Here is a 7,197-nt window from a genome sequence, read left to right as displayed (position 1 = left end):
TGAAAATTATGACACATATACCCTGTATAGTTCGTATTTAAAATGTAATTGTTCAAAGTGCTCCGAGAAAAATTGAAAACGAAATTCATGAGATACCCAGGCTTGTATATTTCATTGTATTTTCTGCAAAAAGAAACCAATGCTCGAAGAATGTTGCAGTTCGGTAAATATGAAGCATTTAGCTCTTATCGAAGATATTCCCGTTCGATGGAACTCAATTTACCTAACGTTAGAACGTGCTATTTAGACGAAAAAAATTCTTAATTGTCCATGAGAAGAAAAAACAGAATTTATTGAATACTTTACATATTTATAGTTGGAGCAATACCGAAACGTTTACAGAATTTCTTAGTAGATTTAATGACGCCGCAGTTATTTTATCAAAGTCGAGATACCCAAGTACATGCTACGCACATGTAATTATTCACACACTATTACAGCGTATATCTAATTCTAAAAAAGATAGTGTAAGAAAATAAGTATATGTCGAGTCTTCGGAATGACTTAAGCGAATTTGTTGAATATCCTCGCTTAAACAGCGATTATTATATATATACACATACAATATATACATATTAATACATCACAGGAATGTAAAGATGCGATTCCACTCACATGCTGGAATTATCGGAAAATGTCGTTTTTAACTGTAAGCCAAGTCGCTTTGAATATTTTATCAATTGCAGTTACGAGTGCTCTAAACGAACGAACATTTTCAACAACACAAAACGAAGGAACAGAACGAGCAACCCAATAATTCAGGCTTCTATGTTTAAATTCTATTTTTAATTCTAAATTCTACAATCTAAAATAAATAAGAAACCACCGAATGCTTATTGATTTCGTATAATAAAAATTATCGATATCACCAAATTACTAGCAATTTATTTATTGTTATATTATATTATTTATTTATTATTTATTTATATAACACTCAAGGACAGCTTCTCTCTGTTCAATTTAGCCGGTAAAAAATTTCCCGCGGTTGTTATTGAGATCTCTGTAGATAAATCCTTATTCCTCTGGAACGATGTAGAACAAACGTAGAACAGTTTGGAACAACAAACAAGAATTGGAGATTTAAAAGATGTGAGGCTAATTTCATACACGTTGAATGGATACGATTCTGAGAGTCCCGTCTCATAGTAAGCTATCGGCGAGTGTTCTACCGTCCGCCCGAAAGTAAAAGGTCTCAAAGTGACTCTCAAATGGACACAAAATTCGACAGTACTCTCGAGACAAACTATCGGAAGAAACTTTCAAATGGACGCTTGCAATTAGCATAAGATCAGATCGCACGCGATCGCCACTTGCGACTACACGCAACTTTGCCTCGACGTAGATAGGATTCTCTATAAGCGTCAAATGTCTGTATCTGGACACACGCACTTGCAGCATTTATTGGTATCTTGCCGTCTACCTAAACGAAAGTTTAACGAAAACGTCTAACGAAAAGATAGTGTGCAGTGTGTACTTGAAGAAAATGTGTATTTTGAAACGGAGCTGCTACTATCTTGAATTTCGCTGCTATTAGAAGAGAACGAAGAAGATGAGAAAATTCTTTGAACAATTTTAGCGAAAAAAGAGATATATAAAGCAAATAAAAAATACGCGCAAAAATAAAATTATGGGGTAGGTCAATACAATATATTAATGTTACGTCTATTCTATTCTTAGTCAATGATCTTACGTAAATGAATAAATCTCCTATTTCTGAGGGATTTCAGTTAAGAAGCATTGAAGTACAGTCTACATGTATAAGCATAATATTATAGGAAAAGATCAGATTCAAGGTAAAACGTAAGCAAACCACCTTCGCCGTGGTATTCGACGTATGTTTAATCCTTAACCAGTGGCGATACATCGACGATCGGTTACGTCAAATGTGGAATCCTAAAGTGATTCGAACTACGACGTATTATTGACTTCTCGACGATTAACTTTAATGCGAAAGTTTACTGTTTGCTTTTAAATAGTAATTTGGATGATAACTTAATTTAGATAATAACTTTAATAATTAATAAAATAAGTTTCATCGTAATATAGGATGATTTATTGTACGATTTTATTTAAAACAAAGCTGTGAAGTCAAAAGAGATTAGTTTCTGTTAAATCTTTAACTATACCGTCTAATATTAAAGATTCCATGCGTTATTGTAAAATTACTTTAGAGTTTTAGAAATTATTTTTTACTAAATTTTTTGACAACAGTTTTAATCGAATCTTTAAATCTATCAAAGTTTTAGCTCTCTATCGAAATTCAGCTTTATTTTCACACATATTATATGTCCTATTACAAGGTTACCTACTTCAACTATAAATATCTAATTTTCTAAAAGGAAAAGAAAATTGAGATTTCCTAAACTTAAATAGTTAATTTCCCACAAAAAATGTTAACTGTCCCGACCTTGAGTACATAATTTGCTAAGAAAGTAATTTAGGTCTCATAGTCTCAAATAGCCAATTATTTGATTCGTGAAATTCTTAGAAATTTTCTATTAAAAAATTTAACTTCGCTTTCCGGACTTCCAATATATTTCACAGTCACGCCCCTTTTCAAACACTATATATGCAAATATTTGATTTTTCCAAGCAGCATGGCATTTGATATTCTTCGGCGTAATTCGAACAGGAAAACGAAAGAATTTCAAACGAGTAAAGAAATCACACACATACACAAAGAAAGAGGAAGGACAAGAAAAACACGATGAAACGAAAAAAAGGATCGTATCCTATTAATATGAAAATTCACATGGGCGTATAATCTGATGAAACTACCAGTATCTATTGCGAAATAACGAAGGAAACACAGCTTCTTATACTCATATTGTCGATTTTCCTCTTTCATCTTATACGCTTGTTTATCACATGTTTGCAAGTCTGATTTCGATGAATCTACCTTAAACGCATTTGATATACAATTATAAATGTAGGAACTGTTTTTTATAAAGCGTGTAATGAATAAAATATCCGAGTTGTTTGCTTCTTTCTTCGTTTCGGAGATTTTTATGTTATTATTGAATGAAAACTAAAATTATTTACTACGATTTTCCAATATACATTTATTTTGAGAAACGCATTATCGAAATTATCTTCGATACTGATTTGAAAATTTGAAAATTCAGAATTTCGATTAGTTGGAAATTTGGAGAAGTGTTTTATTTATCTTTTATTTATCGAAGAAATTTCTATGATATTATTAAATCTAAAATCAGAATTATTTATTATTAAAATTACCATTTGCCGAATTTAAATAATTTAATCCATTTTAACTAGAGTAATTTATAGAAATATAATTAGAAGTAATGTAAAATATACGATATAAAATTATAGAAATTTATTGAACCAAAAGTCTAAAATATTATTTTTAATGTTGAGAATTGAAAGATACGTATGTCATACTACATACATGGTGTATGCTAGGGGAGAGTGAGGAAATACCGGTGAGTTAAATATCTAATATATGGCTTTGTTTTATACCGACCTTTTTTCGTGCTGCTCTGTTTCAATCCAATTAAGTAATCTGCAACGAGTCGCAATTCTCTGCTGAAGGTGTTTGGCAAAGGTACGTGGGTGAAAATTGTGCACGTTTTTTGTTATAAATTCCTAAAGTGAATAAGAAGTTATGAGTATTACTTTAACATATCATTGTCCTTCCAGTTTTTTGCTATATGTCTAGGAAATAGTTTTACTCTATAAACGCAAGAAAGTAATTTTGTCATCTTAACACGTTGACTGCCACGACACCCGTATTCGGGTGTCAGCAAAGTTTCTGGTTGGGCCGCGTATAACCCATATTCGGGTGTCGCTTATTTGACTACTTGCGAAGGATCCTCGTAGGTATTTGAAAAGATATTCCATAATAATAAAACTATTGAATCGTTATAAAGGTAATACGAAAATGATTTATTAAAAGAATTATTTAGAACGTAAAACTAAGAAACAAGTTTTCAATGTTTCTTTTCGACATTGTAACGAATTGGAGCAGAGATTTTAAGTTATACCGTTCGTTGCTCGGCCAAGATTCAAACTGATTTTGTAGAAAGTGGAGAGACGAGAAACAAACGCGAAGGAATAGAAGCAAAAGAAACGAGAGATCTCTTTTGAGACCGCCACTTGAGCGACTCGCATTACTAAAATGTCGATGGGAGCACCTAGCAGGAAACGCTTGGTACTGCTGCACGCGTGACCTGACCGGAGATTTCTTTGAAAACACGCGTGGCAGTCAACGTGTTAATGAAATAGTTTTATTATATGTACTTAATGCACTTAGCGTATTCGTCGGGTAATATCGATCAAAAGAAACCGGGGCTTCTCGATCGGTACAGCCCATTAGGGGAGATTTTTCATTATTTGGGAGCTCCTTTTTCTTTTCAGATGCCGTGTAAGTGGATTAGAAAATCAGATAGAGAAAATTGCGGCGAATTGAATCTTTTTTCCTTAATATTACATTTATAAAGACTTCACTCTTGTACTTTTGTCTATTTATGTGCAATAAATATGTTACGTTATCAAATCTATGTTATCAATAAACTAAATAGTCATGTTGTTAATACTTCCATAAATAATTTTGTCTTTTTCCATTTGTAAAGTGTGGAAGAAAAAATTAGTGTTACTTTATAGATGAGATAATTACGGTCAAAGCTAACTTTTCGTACTTTTCGATTCTTTTAAATGATTAACCTTATGCATTCCATATCGCTTCGTGATACAAAGAATACACTAATTTATTTGTTATTATTTCTTAAATAAAATTTTTAGTAAATCTGACAATCTAAGCCTGTTTTTAAGCAACTTATTTTAAGCGACCAGTATTTGCCCATTTTCTCCTACGTGTCAAGGGATAAAAGATGCATGATTTTAATATGTGGATAACGATGCGTTCTTCAATATCCGTATAGATAAAAGATATTAGAGGTTTTTAATTCAAGTGTATCTTAATTACGCGGAGTGCATTATCCATACCGCTGTACGTATATTAATTATTATTTATTCATATCCTATGCGTAAGTGATCGTATGTAATTTGAATTTAATTTAAAACGCGTATCTACAGCTCGTGTCTCTGACATTTTACAGTATGAATAATTCGAAGGTACTGTTGAGAATTAAATACAATGTGAACTAAACTACCGAATATGGGAAAATTTAAGTTTTATTGCAGTCTATAACTAAATTCGCATGTTATATCATTTTCGGTAAGTTTTAATTATTTCCCTAATTGTCTTTGTCAATTTTTAATTCCAACCTAAATATTTTACCATTCTAACCTCAATAAAATTCCAATCTAACCTAGCTCTTCCATTAAATTTTCGAATTTTATGAAACGCACAGTGATATTCCAAAATAATTTACCAGCATAGAAATTATATTCTTCAGATTGAAACGCTGCTAAAAGAAATCTGCTTGAGATCTTTTTTATCTACTGAAATTCGAATTGCAATCTTAATTGTGTATCGTAATTCACTGGTAATATATCATGCGATGCAAAGCGTATTGAATATCCGTTCATGTATGAAAAGGAATGTTTAGAAATGACGGTGAATCGCGATGGAAGATGCATTCTAATCAAGCGTCGCGGTTATGCAAGGGTGAAGTTGTGCAACTAGGATTTGCAATCTCGATAGTCCCATATGCTATGCTAACGAACTTAGTTACGCTTGATTAAGGAGGTTCTCATTGTACGAAACTTTCACCCAAAAGTAGCCAATCCTACATTATTATACTTGTTATTACACTACGCTACGTAATATAATAATTAATAACATAGAATATAACGTGATTAATAGAATATAGAACCTAATAGTATATACGAACATTAAAATAGATAGCTCTAAAATAAGAAATAAATGACTAAAACAAAATCATTGGCGGAGAGATGTAGAAGAGAAGCATAGCTGAAAAGGGTATTTAATTTGGACAAAAGTAAAATAGGAAAACAGTAATCGAAAGGTGGAGAGATACATACGAAGAAAGTATTTAATTCTATTATATATAGTCGACGAGATGTTAAATGAGACACTTTGTATCTGTAATTGTCGTATCGATTGTGTAATATATATATTCCGTTGGTCAGTTTGATATATATTCTGTGTACACAGGCGAAATTGTGCATCGCATTATGTAAAGCTGCTACAACAAAGCAAGAGGGTTGTAGAAGTTTTCCGCTGTAACGTAATAAAGAAACAGGCTTCGAACGAAAGGAACAGTAAAGCGATAGTTTCGCGTAATAGGTTTCAACTCTTTGTAACCAGTGCTTTTTGCAGTCATGAAAGATTAAAGTACCTACACGGTTGATTGTAATTTCTACTCGTACGGCGCGAGATAATGTATTTATAGAACGTAAAGAAACAGTCTTGAAATAAGTGTAGAAAATAGGGAATCAATATATATTAAGCTTAGAAAAAAATTGTAGCCTGTTATTAGAAAATTGAATAATTTACGAGATAGATTTGCCCCATATTAATTTGAAATACGAGTGGTTTCTTGGTTTCGAATGTTCCGTTACACCAATGAAATATAATAACGCAGCCTTGAGCAAAGAAAAAAATACAATTTAACCCTTTGAACTTTTTAAACGTGATTTTCCGTACAATCAATAATATGTATTTTACACGGCAAACGATTACAAAATATATATTAGGTCATCCCATAAGTTCGTGCCGTTTTTCGAGCGGTTATACATGTTAAGATTGTTCACATACCTTTCAGTTTCATGAAAAAATCCCCCTCTCGTTGTACAACTTCTTCCCATTTTTCAAGTGCGTTGGTCCCTTATCGCCGTATGTTTATAAATCGACACATGAAATGTATACAAAAAAGTCGGCACGAACTTATAGGATGACCTAATAGTACGAGATGTTTCACTCAAACCGAATAACTAGATAAATTACTAATTTTTGTTAAATTAATAGCTTGGCAAAATACATTGTCCTCGTCCGAGTATCTTCTACAGAAACGTGTTAAAAAAAAGAAACGAGTATTGACATATAAAGAAATGTCAACGATCTTCAATACGAAGTATATCCTTTTCTTACTGTCACCGGATAGTGCTTTGATATTGTACGCACAAAACTTCTCTCCACATGTTAATCGCTTTGTTTTATCTCAATTTCAATTGAGATATTCAATATAATTCTATTATAAAACAAATAAAGATTCATTCTTCAAGCAGTTGGAGCATAAAAGATTATATATT

At 32.0% G+C, this 7,197-nt stretch overlaps 1 protein-coding gene across 1 annotated transcript in view; it reads right to left on the bottom strand.

Annotated features, from left to right (window-relative positions):
- The window catches only part of LOC126914603 (growth hormone secretagogue receptor type 1), an 86,408-nt gene that overhangs the window by 75,550 nt on the left and 3,661 nt on the right, over window positions 1–7,197 (bottom strand). The window lies entirely within an intron of this gene.

This window comes from Bombus affinis, chromosome 1 (assembly GCF_024516045.1).
Source record: "Bombus affinis isolate iyBomAffi1 chromosome 1, iyBomAffi1.2, whole genome shotgun sequence".
Lineage (NCBI taxonomy): Eukaryota > Metazoa > Arthropoda > Insecta > Hymenoptera > Apidae > Bombus > Bombus affinis.
The sequence above is the reverse complement of the archived record's forward strand: the minus strand, read 5'-3'. Positions and strand labels throughout refer to the sequence as shown.